This window comes from Phacochoerus africanus, chromosome 7 (genome assembly GCF_016906955.1).
Source record: "Phacochoerus africanus isolate WHEZ1 chromosome 7, ROS_Pafr_v1, whole genome shotgun sequence".
Lineage (NCBI taxonomy): Eukaryota > Metazoa > Chordata > Mammalia > Artiodactyla > Suidae > Phacochoerus > Phacochoerus africanus.
The window spans coordinates 75,925,771-75,946,830 of NC_062550.1; the positions used below are offsets into that span (position 1 = coordinate 75,925,771).

The 21,060-nt window shown below is 37.0% G+C and overlaps 1 protein-coding gene across 2 annotated transcripts in view; it reads left to right on the forward strand.

Annotated features, from left to right (window-relative positions):
* Nucleotides 1-1,148: 1,148 nt before the first annotated feature.
* Nucleotides 1,149-21,060, forward strand: part of CNTN1 (contactin 1) — a 325,309-nt gene continuing 305,397 nt past the window's right edge. For both annotated transcript variants that reach the window (XM_047787973.1, XM_047787974.1), the window contains exon 1: nucleotides 1,149-1,302. The gene's annotated coding sequence lies outside the window, so the exon portion shown is untranslated. The remainder of the gene's footprint in view (nucleotides 1,303-21,060) is intronic.

The window sequence follows — 21,060 nt, forward strand, 5'->3', positions numbered from 1 at the left end:
CATGGCATAAGCTTTTTGAGGATGAGAGCTCTGTCATGCTCAGCACTCGTTAAGCCAGCTACCTAATTTAGGTGGATGAAGAACTTGGCTATTTGCAGAAAGGAGAAGTCTGTGAGGGAGAAGCTGTTTCCTTATATAGCATTAGAATAAGTCACCTCACCTCCAATTTTACTTGTGATTTTCTATGATTATTCCTTATCAGGGAAGTCCCTTGAAACCCTGATTCTACTTGGACCAATGGCAGAGATGGTAGGTGGACACAAAATGTTTTTACTCTTGTCCCCCTTCACCTAATAGGAAGGCTTGGGATCACATAACTTTGGGTTGGCTTATACATCCTCTGCTCCTCATGATTTGAGCACAAAAGGGATGACCACCCAATATTAGTAGAAAGAAAACAGATTGACTAGTCTGTCTTGGTGGTAATTGAAGGGTTTTGTCATCAAATGAACTGCCCAAGGCAAGTCTCTTATGCAGTTTGGCCTTAATTTCCTTCCTTTACTCTTTTTTGAGAGGTTATTGTTGTAACACTTTTCCATCTAAAACTTCCATCGTTTCCTTGTTCTCACCAAGGAAATTTTTTGGAGTCTCCCTGCTCTTCAAAAGAAGCAGTTCAACCTTTTCTCCACATTGAAATTCTGCCATGTTACATTTAGGCAAAAATGGAAATTTGAAACAAAATTCTCATCATGCCTTTTTTTTTTTTCTTACGATTTCTCCCACCTAAATATATGTATTTTTCTATTTTGCTTCATTCGTCACGGAAGTTGCTGCTTCTCAGTCGAGGCACTCACCGCTCCTGATATTTTCGCCTGTCAAATCTCCCAAAGCAGATGGTCCCTTCAGGGAAGCTGTGCAAAGTGCTGGGTGTCTGGTTCTGCCTGGTCCTTCCCTCCCTCTTGGGGGGTCTCAGATGACAAGTCAACAAACCAGTTTCCCTCCTCTTAGGGTTCATTGATCCAGGGGCAGCAGGGTTTGGTTCCAGGGACTGCGGAGACCCGTTGCAGTCGGGTCTAGCAGCTAACCAGGTCCGCAGCGAGCCCAGGTCCCGGTGAGAGTGACTTCCTTCCTGTCCAATCAGAGACTGGAGTTTCTCTCCAACGCCCGCCCACTTCCCCCGCCGCCCCAATAACCGCTCTAAAAGGCCGGGCTTCTGCTGTCAAGTAGCAGGGGTGGGCTCCGCCGAGGCGAGGAGGGGCGCCGGGTGGGGAGATGCGCTCCCAGGTGTTTGCGGCGGAAGTGGGAAACCTGTAGGTTATGGTCCAGCTGTGCCGCGCCGAGACGAGCAGGAGCAGGGAACAGGTAGGAGGCAGGACTTTCCCTTCTTTGCTGACAGAAGAGCGAATGCGTATTTTCCTGCTGCTGTTGCCTCCCTTCCCCTTCCCCCAGCCCCGCCCCGCCCTCGTCACCTCCAGATCTCCTGTGGTCGCCTCAGCTCCTGTGGAGACGTATGGCAGAAAGGATGGATGGAGTGTGTGTGGGTGCTGGGAAGGAGGGCTGCGGGGTGCCGGGAGGGGCAAGGCGGCAGTGCGGTAGGAGAGGGGACCGAGCCCCCTTCCCTGTCTCGTCAACTTTCCTCTCAGAGGCTGCGGCCGCCACCGCCGGCGACTTGCCCAAGGGACGTCATGTCGACCTGGCAGGGGGGGTTCTGAGAGAGCAGACATTTCAGCAGTCGGAAGCCTCAGGTCTTCCTAAATCGCGAGGAGCTTCTGCTCCTCCCCACGCCTGTCGGCACCAACTCGTGTTCCCTCTCCTACCTTGCCTCCAGACTCTAGCCCAACCCTGGAAAAACTGGGAATGACTGCGCTGAGGGAGAGGGGCTTGTTTGTTCCCTGGCCCCTCTGTTAAGAACTGGGCCCCTTCAGGAGTGGGGAGGATGCGGGGGGGCGGGGGGGAGACAACTGCAACTCGCAGAGATTTTCGGATTAATTCCGTCTCCATTGGGAAGACATCAGACCTTCTCCCCTGTCTGTAGCAGTGCGAGGATGGGAGAGACGAGGAAGGCTTGGCCTCGTCTCTCCTCGCCTAGCGTTGTCTATTGGAAACCACCTTCTCGCCTAGTTTCTAAAAGATGGGATAATCCTCCGGGATTCCCAGAGTCAAGTAATTGTGCCGGCATGGGCTCCCAGAGGCTGCAGGGAAGCTTCCCTGGGTGACCGCATCTGGGTAGTAGGTGTTGGCCCGGTGCCGGTTCCTGCCGGAGTCAGATTGCTGGAAGCAGTAAGCAGAAGAATTGCAGGGAAATTAGAAACTGCATCACTCTCAGGGACTGATGACACCCTGCTTTGAAAATGATGGGAAGGAGGGAGAGGGCAGAACTGCAACATTGCCTCATTTATTCATGCCACATCCAGCATGGGCATTGGTACATGTACTTGTGTGTGCATATCTCCAAGGTGGAGCTATATATAGCTCCAGCACACCCAGCCCTGTTTGCCTGCTGCTGAGCAGGCTGCCTTGGCCTTCTGAAGCAATCTGGAAGCACTGAGTGGGAGGGGAAAGAAGGAATCCAGTTCTCCACTGGGGAAAAAGCCAGAGAAGATGCACTCAGACTGAGGAAACCTTACATGAAATGATGCTTCTGCAATGCACATGAAGATCAATATTTCCAAATATTATTCTGAATTCATTCTTAGAGTGCTGTTTGATTTTCATCCATTTCTCTGCATTTTTTTCAGCTTCAGAGTGTACATATGAGCCTTATGAGGCACTGAAATGGCTGAAATGTGGCTCACATATTCAATTAATATGACATATTTGGAAAATTTTATTAAATTCATCAGAGCATAATGGTTTGCTTATGCCTGTATCTTGGTCGTTCAGTGGTAAATTTATTTGGGTAGTAACTTACAGCTGGCAGCATTGGGCATCTGGGGGAAAAGGATCCACCCATCTCATAGGATATAGAACTAAGGGTTTAGAACCTTTGAGGGTAATTTTGATATATTTATTTGTGCATATTTTACTCATAGGCCTGATGTTTAAACTTGTGCTGCTGTTTTATGTCATATCTATTTGCACTACAGAGGCTTTCTTTTATAGATATATGTACATTTATTTTTCTACTTCCTGGAATTATTTAATCTTGATGATAACCTTTCCATTTTATTAGATGAGAGAACTAAGATTTAGAGGACACAAGTAATCTGCTTAAAATCTTCCAAAAATCCACTATTTCAACCCTAGTATTTCAACAACCTAGTACGAATTAACTGCATAGCAGTTTAACCTCAGGTAGAATTCTTTAGTTTCCCATAGTTTTTGGTCCTGGTAACAAAATTCCATCAATATTGATACCACTGAAAATACAGGCCAAGATTATTCAGTTATTCAGACAGTCTTATTTTGTTGCTTAACCATTATTTGTGTGGCTGATTTGTCTTCTAACTAGGCAGTAAGTACCTTTCAGAAACAAGCCATGACCTGTATTTTTGTATACACCACAATGAACACAGTTCTAAGACTCAAAGATTCTTATTGAAGGGGTATCATCCTAAGGAATTGTTTGGGTGGATGCAGCAATGATTTGGAGTAATCTACTTATTGATAGAAGTGTATGTATTGGAAACTAGTTTGGGAAACTTCCTTTGGCTCCATTATCCTTTCCATAAGGAGGGGATGGCATGAGGTGTTTCTATATTTTTCCACAGAAGGATTCTATTTTCCAACAGGGGTTATGACTATTTACAGGTTATTTTATATATTCTCTCATAGCTTCTTCCCCTTGAGACGAAATGGAAAATAGACAATCTGTATTTCTCCACACAAAACATTCTATGCTATATGCCTTACTAAAAGAAGAAATCAACAAGTTCCATCCATTTCTGCATAAATTGGCCATGGTCTGTGTCATATGAAGAATCTTTCCTTTCTAAGTCATTAGGAAGCTCTTTTTCAAGCCCAAAGTTCATTTTCTTTTTATTGGTATATTGTTCATTTTCTTCCCTTTTGATCTGTCATGTACTATATTGTTCATCTCCTCCTTGAAATGTTGCCTCCTGTTTCTACAATGATCATCCGATATCATAACTATTCTCTTACTTTTTATATCCCTCCTTTTTTGTGTCCCTGTTATCTCCTCTTTCTGCTCCTAGCTTTCAAATGAACCTCCCAATGACAATTTGATTGGAAATAAGATTTTCCTTTTGCATTTCCATTTCTAATCTCTTCTCCATCTATCATTCCAAAATACTGTCTTAGTGGATAAGAGCACAAGCTTTACAAAGAAGCCTAGATGTGTTAATATGCATATATCACCAGGCAGATAGGTGATTATCAGTAAGTCAATTGAAATTATAATAGCACTTAACTCAGCATTTTTGTGGGATATTTTTTGAATGTTAAATGAGATTATGTAATACATTTAAAATAGGTATTGTCTCTTAGTAATTACTCATAAGCAATGACTAGTAGTAGAAGTACTGTTTACAAGTAATGATATGTTCATAGTGAAAACCTTTTTATTTTTATGGCCACCCCTGTAGCATATGGAAGTTCCCAGGCTAGGGATTGAATTGGAGCTGAAGCTGCCAGCCTATGTCGTAGCCACAGCAACAACAGACCTGAGCTACATCTGCAACCTACACTGCAGCTCTCGAGTCAATGCTGGATCCTTAATCCACTGAGCCAGGCCAGGGATCCAGTCTGCATCCTCGCAGACACTATGTCAAGTTCTTAACCTGCTGAGCCACAACAGGACCTCCAATGAAAACCACTTTTTGCTTTTACTCCATCAATAGTCATCACCCTTAAACTGGCTTTTAGCAAAGGAAACTGCAATTTTCTAGAATTTTCTTAGTATAGATCAAGTTTTTTTTAGACTTCCTTTTCTCACCCTCCAAATGCCCATCCTCTCTTCAGTGGTTAATTTATTCATTTCTGTTCTTGACCTAATTTGTATCTTTCTCTGTTGTCCTTAACATTGGTTTCATCTGTTATTGCATGCCTCCATTAGTGCAGTTATCAAATCTCCCAGTGTATAAGTTTCTCAGCTTTAATCTGAGATGCAACATGTTATTATGGTTATAATGTATTTTAATGATTTATTAAATTGATTTATTAAATTGATTTGACTTATTAAATTATTTATTAAATTGATTTGACTCTGCTTTGTATCCTAAAGAGCACTGGCTTTGGAGCAAGAATACTTAGGTTCACATCCTAAGAATAGGACTTACCAGTTGTGTGAATTTGGAAATGTAGCAGATGGCAAATGAGGCATTATTTCACCTTGGGTGTCTGAGTGACTTACTGTGTAAAAATTAAATGTGAAAATATGTTCATTTAATATTACATTTAAATAACATTTTTATGATTATAAGGAAACACAGGATCATTCAAGAAAAATTGGAAATGGAAGATAATTCCATCATGTACAGAGAGCTACTCTCAGTCTTCTAGCTTTATTCCTATGAATATTTGTGGGTATTTTAAATTTACAGATTTTGAATTAGAGTGAATATTCATCTTGACATTCAGGTTTTTTCCCACTTAACATCATACCATAAATGTTCATTTATTTCACTTAATATTCTTACTAGCCATGTTTTTTATGGCTGCCAAGTATTCTTTTACATAGAGCATTTAGTTCCAGTTTTTCACACTTATGGAAATGAAAATATATATTCATTTGTCTTTACCTTTCTGACTATTTCCTTACAATAACTTAGATGTTACTGGATCACATGTATAAATATTTTCACATACCTAATGTTTATAGCCAAATTACCCTGGCAAAAAATTTGTGCGCAGATTGACAATCAGTATAAAACTGATTTGGCAATATTCTCATTAACACTTGGTGTTGTGGTTAAAACAATTGTGACTGTTTTGATAGTAGAAATTTATGTATCTAGTTATTCTTTGAGTTGTGTTTCTATGATTTTGGATGAATTTGAGAAATGTTTTCATTTTATCTGCTCTTTGTGTTTCTTAATTTGTGGATTTCATTTGACTATGCCTTTTTTGGGATATTCATATTTTCTTCATATAATAAGAAACCTATTGTAAACTGTGAAAAATTTCCTCACCCTGTTTTTTGCCTTTTATTTTTTATGTGTTTGGTCATATAGAAATTTGTAACCTTTCTGTAGTTTAATCCATAAGTCGATTTGCAGGAATATCTCTCATTGCTTTAATGCTCAGAAAACTTTCTGCTACTTGACAGAGAATTGAATGTAAAAATTCGCATTTGCGGGTGCCGTTGCTGAACTTCTTTCCTTTGAAGTGGGATTTGGCTTATGGATATCATGTATCTGTGTGAAATGGCTCCTGGGGACACAGACAATATACTCTCGGTCTATTGAGGTCCCATGATTATTTATGTGGCTTCCCCATGAAGTGAATGGTACCTTAATTCTTTCTGAGCTACTGTTGTCCATTTCAAAAGTGCCACAGGGTAAAATGTAGTATGGGAGATATTAATGACCAGGTTACTCAGCCAGAGCAGGGCACATTGTTTGCACAATTATCTGAATGACTCAGGCACTAAATCTGCTTTTGCCAGGATTATCCAGATGGTCCTTAATTCACTGGATAATTGCTCACCCCTCCACTTGATTTTGATGATGTAGACCTGACGCTGCCGTTGCTTTTGCTGCACCGGTTTGTTACTATTCTCTAAATGCTCAGGGCTTGTCGCATTCGTTTCTTTTAATGAGAGGCAGTTTCTGAGGTCCTTCAAGCACACGTTTTAGAATTATGCACAGCTTTGCATGAAACCTAACTTAGTCAGATACAAACTGTGTGATTTGGGGCAACTTACTTCATTTCCTCAAGCCTTTGTTTCCTGTGTAGGAAATGAGGATTTTCAGAGCTCAGGGTCCTTACTTCAGTCCCTCCCCTTGTAGTCTTCTTAAACATGGTCTTCACGCTATAGTCAAAGTTATCTTTCTAAAACCAATCTCACGAGGGGCTTCCTCTTCTGGAAATGTTTGATAGAGCTTTATCCTTCTCTCTCTCTTTTAAAATGGCAAGATGCCTAAAGCCCTTTACATTGTACTTTAAGTCCTTTATTAAATGATCTGTTTACTTCTCTCAATTTTGTGTTCACCTTAGTCCAGTCTGTTTCATCTCCAGTCTCCCATGATGACAGTCATACTAAACTGTTTGCCTTTCTCCTTATTCATCATTTTTTTTTCTCCCTTTTCCCGAACTCCACTTTCCCTCCATGTTCTGTTTTCTGCCAGACCTGTCCTGTCTCTTTGTCTGTCTCATAGTTGATCTGCCTGACCACGTCAAGCCTCAGGTCAGCTGCCACCAGCTCAAGGAGAACTTCCCTGAACTTGCAGGCTGAGTTTTGAGCTCTTATTCCATGCTTTCATAACAAGCTGTGCGTTCCCCAACCACAGCACTTAACAATACTAGATAGTAATAAGTTGTTTACTTGCCTCTTACCCCAACTGTAAGCCCTTGATGAGAGAGACAATGCTTTATTCCTCTTTGTGCCCAATAAAGTCTTTGACTTATAGTCGATAGTCAACAAATATTTTCTGAAGAAATGAATTAAAAAAGGTTAAGACTAAACACATTTTTAATATCTCGACAAATTAAGGATTTATATCTCTAACTTGGAAATCAACAAAGTTAGATGCTATGTCACTTAATTTTTCTTAATTTTTTAAAGATTAACTTTCTGGTTTTGTTGATTTATACAACAGATAGATAAAAGGGAGGGTTTTTTGTTTGTTTGTTTGTTTTGTTTTTTGCTTTTTTTAGGACCCTGCGTTGCTGTGGCTGTGGTATAGGCCATCGGCTACATCCAATTAGACCCCTAGACTGGGAACCTCCATATGCCCTGGGTGCAGTCCTAAAAATTGATCCAGAGAAGTACATTGAAAAGCCTGTCCTTTCTCCACTGTTCAGCAATGCTATCTTTGTCAAATCAAGGGTCCGTGTATGAGAAGATCTATTTTTGGACTTTTCTTGTTTCAGAGGTTTGTCTTTCTTTATGCCCATGTTAGGGATCTCGTGTTATCTCTGCTGTGACCTGGGTTTGACCCCTTGTCTGGGAGCTGCCACATGCCACAGGTGCAGCCAAAAAAAAAAGAAGTCTTAATTACTATAGATTTAAAGTATGTCTTAATGTTAGCTCAATTAGGTCTAAGTATAACAGGTTATTCTTTATGTTTGTCCTGACTGTTATTGACTCTTTGCCTTGTTTGTAAATTTTAAAGTCAGTTTGTTAATTTACATAAAATCCTTGTTGGAATTTGATTAGAATTACATTGAATCTAAAAACAATTTGAAGATAGTTGGCATGTTTAAAAATTTGAGTCTTTCAATTTATGATCATGGCCTGTATTCTTTAGGTCTTAAAATTTTTCTAAAAATGTTTAAAAATTTCAATATGAAAACCTCATACATCTTTTGTTAGATTTACCCTGTCTTTGATTTTTTGTGCTATTGTAAGCACTACAGTTTCTCAATTTCAGAAACACAAATAAATATAAATAATTGATATCTTCTATTGACCTTTTGTGAACTTGTTAAACTCACTTATCAGTATTCTTTGTTGATTCTTTTAAGTTTTCAAGATACTCAATTACATCATTTGAGAATAATGTTTATTTCTTCTTAACTATTTTTTAGGACTGCACCCATGGCATATGGAAGTTCCCAGGCTAGGGGTTGAATCGGAGCTGTGGCTGCCGGCCTGCACCACAGCCACAGCAACATGTGATCCAAGCTGCGTCTGCAACCTATACCACAGCTCATGGCAACGCCAGATCCTTAATCCACTGACGGAAGCCAGGGATCAAACCCGCATCCTACATGGATCCTCGTCGGGTTTGTTAACCACTGCACCAGACAGGAACTCCTCTTCTTATCTATTCTTTATAAGGCAAGATTTTGCCTTATTGTGCTGGCTAGAAGTCTCCAGTGCAATGTTGAATCAAAATGGTATTAATTCACTCATTCCTGATCTCATAAGAAAATTTCTCAAAACTTTACCTTTAAGTATTAGATATTTTATAGATAATGTTTATCAGGTTAAGGAAGTTCCCTGCTATTTCTATTTATTAAGATTCAAAATATTTTTAATGATTTTAAATTAATTCTGATGATCATATGAATTTTCTTTTATGTTAGTTAATAGAATGAATTATTTTGATAGATTTTCAAATGGTAATCTAGATTCCCCAGAATTAATTTAACTTGTTCATAATGTATTTATTACCCATCATGTATATTAATGGATTTGGGTTGATAATGTTTTATTTAGGATTTTTTTCAGCTGTTTTGAAATTATTTGGTCACATTTTAGTGCAAATTTATGTTGGTTGGACTCATGAAATGTTGGAGTATATTCCCTCTTTTTATTCCTCTAAGAGTTTGTGGAAGATACATTTTAATTTCTTGTAGAATTTACTAGTGGAGCCATTTGGCCCTAGAAATATTTTCATGGCAATATATTAACTTAAAAATTCAGTTACTTCGGAGTATCCATCGTGGCTTAGCGGTTAACAAACCTAACTAGCATCCATGAGGATGCAGGTTTGATCCCTGGCCTTGCTCAGTGGGTTAAGGATCTGATGTTGCTGTGAGCTGTGATGTAGGTTGCAGACACGGCTCAAGTCTTGTGTTGCTGTGACTGTGGCCTAAGCTGGCGGCTGCAGCTCCAATTGGACCCCTAGCCTGGGAACCTCTGTATGCTGAGGGTGCAGCCCTATTTGGTGGTGTGTAACAGCAAGCAATATGAGAGATCCATGGTCTCAGCACAAAAAAAAGGGGGGGGGGGGAAGAACTATTTTTAAAACTTATTCCAACTGTTATTTTAAACTAGTGAGTTTTATTTGTGATATCTGACTCATGCCTAAGCTTAGAAAATGAATCTATGAGATCTCCGGTTGTGTCTATATGTTTATATGTGCATTACATTTGTCTTAACTTTTGAATGGTATTATCAAAAATAATTTGTAAATGAGCCCTATTTAATTGACTTCAAGGAAATTAAGCACTTATATAAATTCTTAAATACAAACGGTAACCGGCCATAGTTAATTTTAGATTCATTGTGAACTAGGAACTAAAGTTCACGTTTGTTGATGTAATTAATATAGACATATCTTTAGAGAGTCATCAACATTAAGTATAACACCTTTATGGTACTTAGGTTTATAGAAGTTAAATAAGATCTTGTTATATCTGTTGCAAAATTACCAGGAAAAAAAAAAACAAAACTTGGTATGATGAAATCTTTATAAGTAAGTTAAATGTGAGTGAGAGAAGAGTTTTGGATAAAATTTAGGAATAATTATATCTTTAAAATGTCTACTTAAGAATGATCTCTCCAGATATTGGTAAGGTGAAAATTTAGAGGTGTGCTAAATTGTTAAATGATAAAAGTTTTTTGAATAGCTAGGTCATTCCCAAATAAAATAAGAAACTGAGACATAAATTACTAAAGAAACTAAAGGTATTAAGGACTACTAATATATTGCCACCCTGAGATGTTCTCTACAAGAAAACATATGTTTTTCTTTTTAGAAATTATTAGTACTTATGGATACAGAAGTTGATGGAAGGGTTGTAGAAAGTGTGATAACATCGCAGTTTCCTTGGTCCCTGTCTCACCTTAACAAAGCATTGGAATGGCAGATGTTTTACAAATTTATTGAAGTAAAGTTCAGTTTTAGAAAGGGAGAGGGGACTCATGTGCATGCTGGTTAAAAAGAGGGCCTGACTCACTCTGCAATAGTCTTTATACCACATGATGCTAACTGATTGGAGACCCAATTTGATCTTCAGATTGGTCTTGGGCAGGATAACTTATATGCATGGGAGCAGGTTACATGGAGGCCAGGTGAGGGATGGGTGACATTCCTTCTCTAGCAGGAAGTGATCAGCCTAGGCTGGTCAAGCTGGGGGAAAGGGCGTTACAATGAGACATGGCCAGAAGCTGTGGGGTTTAATCTCCTTGAAGGGGACTTGAAGCCTCTAACATTGGACCTTAAAAAAGAGTTTATGCATGGTCAGGACTGACTTAAGTTTAAAATGAATTTAATTTAGTTTAATTTAATTAAGTAAATTAACAAAAGAAAAGTCAAAAACCACATGATCATCTCAATAGATGCAGAAAAAGCATTTGACAAAGTCCAACATCCGTTCATGATCAAGACTCTTGCCAAAGTGGGCATAGAGGGAACATTCCTGAACATAATCAAAGCCATTTATGACAAACCCACAGAAAATATAATACTCAATGGAGAAAAACTGAAAGCCTTCTCACTCAAATCTGGAATAAGACAGGATGCCCACTCTCACCACTGCCATTCAGCATAGTTTTGGAAGTCCTAGCCACAGCAACTAGACAAACAAAAGAAATAAAAGGCATCCAAACAGGAGGAGAAGAGATAAAACTGTCACTGTATGCAGATGACATGATATTATACATAGAAAACACTAAGGACTCAACCCCAAAACTACTTGAACTGATTAATAAATTCAGCAAAGTAGCAGGATATAAGATTAACATTCAGAAATCAGTCGCATTTCAATATACCAGCAATGAAATATTAGAAAAGGAATACAAAAATACAATACCTTTTAAAATTGCACCTCACAAAATCAAATACCTCAGAATACACCTGACCAAGGAGGTAAAGGACTTATATGCCAAGAACTATAAAACTTTAATCAAAAAATTAAAGAAGATATAAAGAAATGGAAAGATATTCCATGTTCATGGATTGGAAAAATCACTATTGTAAAAATGGCCATATTACCCAAAGCAATCTACAGATTCAATGCAATCCCTATCAAATTACCCATGACATTTTTCACAGAACTAGAACAAACAATCCAAAAATTTATGTGGAACCACAAAAGAACCAGAATTGCCAAAGCAATCCTGAGAAACAAAAACCAAGCAGGGGGCATAACTCTCCCAGACTTCAAGCAATATTACAAAGCCACAGTCATCAAAACAGTGTGTACTGGTATCAAAAAAGACAGAAAGACCAATGGAACAGAATAGAGAACCCAGAAATAAACCCAGACGCCTATGGTCAATTAATCTTTGACAAGGGAGGCAAGAACATAAAATGGGAAAAAGAAAGTCTATTCAGCAAGCATTGCTGGGAAACCTGGACAGCTGCATGCAAAGCAATGAAACTAGAACACACCCTCACACCATGCACAAATATAAACTCAGAAGGGCTGAAAGACTTAAATATACGACAGGACACCATCAAACTCCTAGAAGGAAACATAGGCAAAACACCCTCTGACATCAACCTCATGAATATTTTGTCAGGTCAGTCTCCCAAAGCAACAGAAATAAAAGCAAAAATAAACCCATGGGACCTCATCAAACTGAAAAGCTTTTGCACAGCAAAGGAAACCAAAAAGAAAACAAAAAGACAACTTACAGAATGGGAGAAAATAGTTTCCAATGATGCAATGGACAAGGGCTTAATCTCTAGGATATACAAGCAACTTATACAACTCAACAGCAAAAAAGCCAATCACCCAATGGAAAAATGGGCAAAAGACCTGAATAGACATTTCTCCAAGGAAGATATACAGATGGCCAACAAACACATGAAAAAATGCTCAACATTGCTGATTATAAGAGAAATGCAAATCAAAACTACCATGAGATACCACCTCACACCAGTCAGAATGGCCATCAATAATAAGTCCACAAATAACAAGTGCTAGAGGGGGTGTGGAGAAAAGGGAACCCTCCTGCACTGCTGGTGGGAATGTAAACTGGTACAGCCACTATGGAGGAAAGTTTGGAGATACCTTAGAAATCTACACATAGAACTTCCATATGACCCCACAATCCCACTCTTGGGCATATATTCAGACAAGAGTTTCCTTGAAAAAGACACGTGCACCCGCATGTTCATTGCAGCACTATTCACAATAGCCAGGACATGGAAACAACCCAAATGTCCATTGACAGATGATTGGATTAGGAAGATGTGGTATATATACATGATGGAATACTACTCAGCCATAAATAAGAATGACATACTGCCATTTAGAGCAACATGGATGGAACTAGAGACTCATACTGAGTGAAATGAGCCAGAAAGACAAAGACAAATACCATATGATATCACTTATAACTGGAATGTAATATCCAGCACAAATGAACCTTTCCACAGAAAAGAAAATGATGGACTTGGAGAATAGACTTGTGGCTGCCTAGGGGTAGAGGGAGGGAGTGGGAGAGATCAGGAGCTTGAGGTTATCGGATACAACTTGGAATGGGTTTACAATGAGATCCTGCTGAGTAGCATTGAGAACTATGTCTAGATACTTATATTGCAACAGAACAAAGGGTGGAAAAAAAATGTATACATGTAAGTGTATCTTGGCCCTCATGCTGTACAGTGGAAAAATAAATAAATAAAAATAAATAAATAAATAAATAAAAGTAAGCTTGAATTGAATTTGGCCTTTCTCTCTGTTAAGAGAACAAAATTGGTGTGGAATGCTGCTTTGGTAATAAATTATGTGAAATTCTTTTAAGTGATCTGCTGAATTTGCTTTTGAGATCTCTTTAACTTTGGTTATGGGAAAAGTATTATCCACAGTAACCTATCTGACCAAATATTTTTCTCTAAACAACTGATATTTTGATAAACTTCCTATCAAATTCTAATCAAAGTTCTTTTAATTTCAGCTAGCTTTGGAATGCTTCAGAGGGCCCCCTGAGGGCACCCCCCCAAAAAAAAAGTCAAATTAGGATTGTTTGGTATGTTAAAATACATGGAGAGCATTATCAAATGAGTGATAAGGCTCCTCAGACTATACAGATAAATAAATGTTTTTAATATAGGTGTTTTAGAATTTACAGTTTCTGAAATTGGGATATGTCCTTCCACTATGTTATAAGTGTAGCTATTTCAAAATGTTTTGTGTCTCAACAGTAACCAAGTTTCTTTGTCAGTTAGCATTGTAATCAGATTTTAAATGTGCCTTCCGAAATCTTTTGTCATCATAAACAGTTAATGGATTTACTTTGATGCCCTTGCAAAATGCTTCCTCTTCAAGATCTGTAGAAAGGACTTTAACAAACAAACAAAAAATACCAGTTTCTGACTTCTTGATCTTAATGCTGAGCTGGGTAAGAAGTAAAGATACTAAAGGGAAATCTTTAGCATGGTTTCTCACAAAGTGCTTGGGAGGTACTGCTGAACATGTTATGCTTTTAAAGTTCTGTTATGTTAAAAAAAAGTGTCATGAAGGCAGAGAAGAAAGTCAGTATTCAGGGAGATTTCCGAGGAGCTCTCTAAGTACATAATAAGCTAAGTGAAAAAGTAAATAAAATGTCCACCCCAAAACCTTTGCACTCTGTTACCTTAAGAATCATTGGGAAGTAATTTTTTATGGATTTCCTACGTTTTGTGCTTTGGTTTAATCTACCTTTAAATGGCAGAATTGTACTGTTTTTTCCCCCTGATATTTTCAGGTTATACTCTGCTCTATTTCTCCCTGCTAAGAGAAAGAAGATGAGGTCAAATGACCTCCCTGGGTTGTAATTGGAATTCTTCTGATTCTCTTTCTCCTTGACTACCTAAGTGGTAAGAGATGGAATGATCAGTTATGGCCTCATTCTTTTTTATTGTTAGAATTTGGGATACTAACTCAAAAAAAATTTAGGCTTGACCACATATGAATATAAATATGTAGTCTAAAGTCAATATAAAAGCTTATAATTATTAGTTTTTTCTAGGATTATCCATATAATAGGACTTCTCTAATTATGAGGACAATTGAGAGTTGACTTCAGCATCTTGTCTGTTTGAAAATTCTACACCAATAGACACATGAAAGATTTTCAGTATTTTAAGAACTAGATATTTATTTTAACCATTAGCAAACCCAAGAAGTTTATACAATTTGGGCAACTCATGAAAACATGGAACAGACTTCACAGAGTCTTCGTAAGGGGCATTTCTAGAATTAATGGGTTGAGAACTAGCCATTGTAAAATCTTATTCAGAGGATCACCTAGTACTGAATTATAACTCCTTCCCCATCGCTCTATTTCAGGCATGATTAAAATGTTGTTCATCAGTGATGTTATGTTATCCATCTTTAGTAGAAAGTGAAAAGATACAGTAGCATATCTAATTGCTAATTTTATATTATTAGAATAATCTCATCCCTTGTATCTTTTCAGAAATAGATATTGCTGGACAATGTATATTACTTGTTTTAAGAAATGACACTTTTGAGTTAGTTTTCCTACAGATTTTCATTTATTCAATTCTGAGCTGGTTACCTTATAATAAGATGTAAGAGTTGTCAAGAACTTGAAAATAAATTATTTTAAAAATACATATATAGGCATTCATTGTAAAGCAACCATTCATCATAAAACCAAAATGTAAGATTTTATTTCAGTGAGCTAAAAATATGTGTATCATGTCAATATTCTGCAGTTTGTGCAACTTTGGGACTTTATACTATCCAGCTCCCAGAGGATTCTGATCTCTTCTGAATCAGAATATGACTTTGATATTAAGGTTTATGCTCTGCGTGCAATCTACTCACTCAAAAATGGAATGCAAAGTGTTTTGTGTCTTACAAAAAGATTAATATTAATCCTTTCAAATCAGAACCTCATCAAGCCATCATGGTCATTCTGCAGCTGATTGAAGAAATACCCTCTGCATGAAAATTATTATTTTTTTATTTAATGGTTTTCATTTTTGTCCATTATAGATGGTTTACATGAAAATTATTTTGTAAGCATTTTTATGGAAAAAGGAAAAATGGGTACAGAAAGGAATGAGATGACAATATATAACACCGTGGATTATAAACTGAATTTTACTTGCTTTAGGTATCCTCTAAGCTTTGATTCTCAAACATGAAAATAAGTATTACTGGAATAAGTTGTTAATACAGATGCTTTCAAAGATTCTGATTCAGTAGTGTAACATTGTAATGCTCCTTCAAAGAAACAGTAGAATTGACTTGAGATAGAAGAAATGGAGTACATTTGAAGGTGAATTTATATTTGCAAATGTTGACACCCAGGTGAGGAACAGAAATTTCTCATTTTAAATATTTATTTACATGACTAGCTGATATTTAAGAGTTTACTCCAGAACTGTAAATGAGAAAAAAATTCCAAGTTGGAAAGCCAACATATACAAAGAATATAATAACTGTATAGTATGAATAACTGTATAGTATGACAGATATTGTTCTAAGCTTGCAATATTCATTTTAATTAAGTTTAATGAATTTAAACTAGTCTAGTGAATATCCTTTATTGATTTTAGTGTCCCTATAAACATATAATAAGATCATAGTTGGTTTTCAACTATAATTACAGAAATAATTGGTACCAGATTTTGAAGCTAGACTAATCTACCTATCTTTGGATAGGTAAGTCTAGACAGGCTTAGGAAATTTAGCTAGTGTTCCTATCTCCAGATATGGCAGCACGTGTAAGCAAAGCTATTACCATGTTTATTGAGTCTATATCCTAAAGGATACATTGCTCCTCATAGGGTACTATGGCTTTTCAGCATCTATTAGACTTTCTCTCTTATTCCAAGGTATTTACATTTAGTTAAAAAAGAAGAAAAAGCAAAGAGGAGGGTAGGGAAAGGAAAGAAAGAAAGCAGGTTAGGAGAGGGGTGGGGAAGGAAGGAAAGAAAAAGAGGCATCTAGTACTCGTGCAAGGAAATGAAGAAGAATAAACACTGGAGACACCTTGACCTGGGTTCTAATAGTCAGTCCCCCCACTTATTAACCAACCTCTTGTCATGGGAAAATTATTTTATTCCTTTATTTTTCCCTTAGATTAACAAAGGCTCTTAATTATAAGTTACTTTGTGAGTTTATGTAAAGTTTAAGGACAATATTTATAAAATATCTCATGTAGTACCTGACACATGGGAAGTAGGTCCCAAGAAATGGTATTTGGTTTCTTATCTGGATTTCCCTCCTAAATCTTTCTCCTCTATTCACTTCCATCTGTCAAGAGCAGACCCAATCAAATTAGGTGTAAACATTTGAATGGTGGGGCCCAGGTATCAATATTGCTAACTTATTCAGGTGATTGTAATATCCAGCTAAGTTAGCTATCATCCTGACTTTCAAAATATTAGGAATATCTGTAGAATTTAACCCTTAAACTCAAGGGTACATTTCCTAGTTGTCACAGCAAAAGACATTCACCCTCATATTCTTTAGCTATAGGAGCTCTAAATTATTTGTTAATGAGAAAGCATGAGGGCTCTCCCACTCTCACTCCTCCAAGACTTGATTGTAATAAAAACTTGAGACCAAAACAGATTTATTTCTCAAAAGCAACAGGGATATCAATATTTTTTTTCCACAGAAGAATATTCAAATTGGGCACTGGAAGATTTTTTGTATTATTTTTTGACAGTAAGGTAACTGTGTTATAATGTTTAATCAAGGCAAAGAATCCTGCTAATGTATCATCATCCTATACAATAAACTAAACTGTTTTGTTATTTTCTTCCAGTAGCTAATACTCTTGATGTGGTTATCATTTTCTGAAGCTAGGTGTTACCGGTTAACCAAAGATTGGTAACATAGCTGATTAAAGCAAAACCACCCAAAGAGTAGCTCTTCAGAGGCAGCCTCAGTATCAACTTGTTAAAATACAAATTATTTTAAAGAGAGCTTGTTGAAATACAAATTATCTATATTTCTTCTTTTTTAAACTACAAATATAAAAACCTTGGAATAAGAGAGAAACTCTAACAGATGTGGAAAGGCCATAGCACTTTATAAGGAACAATGTATCCTTTAGGATATAGACTCAATAGCTATGGTAACAGCTTTGCTTATATGCATTGCCATTGGATGTGAGCAAATGTGTATGTCTGGAGATAGGAACACCAGCTAGATTTCCTAAGCTTGTCTAGAATTCATAGACTTAACCTGCAGTGAAAAGGGCATCCAAAGATAGGTAGATTAGTCTAGCTTCAAAACCTGGTAACAATTATCGCTATAGTTATAGCTGAAAATCAATGATGATCTTATCATATGGTTATAGGGACGCTAAAATCAACAAAGGATATTCACTAGACCAAAATAATAAATTCGTTAGACTTAATTTCAATGAATATTGTGCTTAGAACAATGTCATATAGTACAGTTATTATATTCCTTATATAATATGTAAAATATGCAAATGTGTATATGTTGGCTTTCCAACTTAAATTTTTTTCTTGCTTTGTGAACTCTTAAATATCAGCTAGTCATGTAAGTAAATATTTACAATGAGAGAATTTCTGTTCCTCAACTGGGTGTCAACATTTGCAAATATAAAATTATCTTCAAATGTTTTTCATTTTTTCTATCTCAAGTCAACGTTTCTTTGAAGGAGTATTGTAACTTTGCTAGGAAAAGAGTTTACAGTTCTATATAAAAATACAGTTTTGTTTTTCTTGCATTCGTTTAGTTTGAAATTCAGTGTTATAGTCACTATTGGATAAAATCGTTCCTATAAGTACAGTGTACCTAATAAATTGGAGGAATCTCTTTTTGTATTTCTCAAGCAAAACAGGAGCCATTTGCAAAGTAATTTTGTTTATGAATTTTTGTAAAATTAGATTTTCACATTCAGATCTGTATTATTCATTATCTGATGAAGTTTAAAGATACTAAGTAAAATGGGATTTTGTTGGTTATATATTTTATATTTTAAGAAGAAAGATTCTAAAATTTAATTGAGTTATTTTTAAAGGCAGTAGAATAAGATTTAGCTTTTTTCTCCATTTTAAAAATTATGTTTTGTGGAATTCAGGTTTTTATACATATTTTTTTCTTTTTTTATTACTCAATGAATTTATTACATTTATAGTTGTACAATGATCACCACAATCCAGTTTTATAGTATTTCCATCCCACACCCCCAGCGCATCCCCCTACTCCCCAACCTCTCTCCTTTGGAAATCATAAGTTTTTCAAAGTCTGTGAGTCAGTATCTGTTCTGCAAAGAAGTTCATTGTGTCCTTTTTTCAGATTCCACATGTAAGTGATAGCATTTGATGTTGGTGTCTCATTGTATGGCTGACTTCACTTAGCATGGTAATTTCTAGGTCCATCCATGTTGCTAAAAATGCCGTTATTTCTTTCCTTTTAATGGCTAATATTCCATTGTGTATATGTACCACATCTTCTTTATCCACTCCTCTGTTGATGGACATTGAGGTTGTTTCCATGTCTTGGCTATTGCAAATAGTGCTGCAATGAACATTGGAGTACATGTGTCTTTTCGAGTCATGGTTTTCTCTGGATAGATGCCCAGGAGTGGGATTGCTGGATCAAGTGGTAGTTCTATTTTTAATTTTCTGAGGAGTCTCCATAGTTTTCCACAGTGGTTGCACCAATTTACATTCTCACCAACAGTGTAATAGGGTTCCTTTTTCTCCACACCCTCTCCAGCACTTATTGTGTATAGACGTTTTGATGATGGCCATTCTGGCTGGTGGTACCTCATAGTGGTTTTGATTTGCATATAGAATTCAGTTTTTATAGTGTTTCTTTTATCCCATCTGATGTATATCTCCTTTTGAAGCAATATGTATTCTCATTTGAAACCAAGAACATTCAGGATAGTTTTTTTTTTATTGTTATTTCCCTGTATAATTTTTTTCCTACTGTACAGCATGGTGACCAAGTTACACATACATGTACACATTCTTTTTTCTCTCAGTATCATGCTCTGTCAGAAGTAACTAGACACAGTTCTCAGTGCTACACAGCAGGATCTCATTGCTAATCCATTCCAAAAGCAACAGTTTGCATCCATTAACCCCAAGCTCCCAATCCATCCCACTCCCTCCCTCTCTCCCCAGGCAACCACAAGTCTATTTTCCAAGTCCATGATTTTCTTTTCTGTGGAAAGATTCATTTGTGCTGAATATTAGATACCAGATATAGGTGATATCATATGGTATTTGTCTTTCTCTTTCTGACCTCAGTATGAGATTCTCTAGTTCCATCCATGTTGCTACAAATGTTATTATTTTGTTCTTTTTTATGGCTGAGTAGTATTCCATTATATATACTGTTCTGCCCAGGAGAACAGTATGGAGGTACCTTAGAAAACTATACACAGAACTACCATATGACCCAGCAACCCCACTCTTGGGCATATATCCGGACAAAACTTCCTTAAAAAAGACACATGCATCCGCATGTTCATTGTAGCTCTATTCACAATGGCTAAGACATGGAAACAACCCAAATGTCTATTGACAGATGATTGGATTAGGAAGATGTGTTATATATACACAATGGAATACCGCAGGATAGTTTTAAAGGTGGTCCTGAGGGTTATGAAAGTTTTTCAATGCCTTCTCTGGTAAGGAACTTAGGACCTTTCCAATCAATACTAGAAATCAGTCCTGTTAGAATTCAATCCAGTTTGCAGAATTCAATGGACAAACATGAAGTGCTCTAGGAGCCCAGCATGCAGCAGCTGCACGATTGAATAGAGTACTTACGTGGCACTGAGAGGCAGACATTATCCTCTCTTTACAGATGAAGAAACTTAGGGCACTTGAGGCTACAAATTTAGAGCTGCAAATCATAGGCTGGCATTTAGACTCAGATCTGGTGGACTTTGTACCTACCCTTCAGAGTTTTCTCATGCTTTACTGCTCTTTTTATTTGAACTGTCTAGTTTGTACATTCCTAGTTGCGGGCTGTCCATCTAATACAATTTTGGTATTTCTTTCCATCAAAGCATATTTTCCAAAGGTGCCGTTAGGATGATGGCTTCATTGAATTTTATTATCCTTCACCTTAGATGAGGTGAGGTGTTAAATCTTTTAAGAGAGGCTATTTGAAATCAGCATTGTCTGATTACCTACATGTTATTACAGTTGAAAACTTTTTAAACACTGGACAATTAAAGTTAATTTATAGTTATCTGTCCCTTGAGCACAGAAGTGTTGCTTGTTCAGCTGAAATAATGTGCTCAAGATGGAAAAGTTAATGATTCATCACATGGAATAATGCATATTTATGGATATTCATTTATAATAATAGAACATGCTAAATAAATTAGTAAATGAACACAATAGGAAGATGAAATAA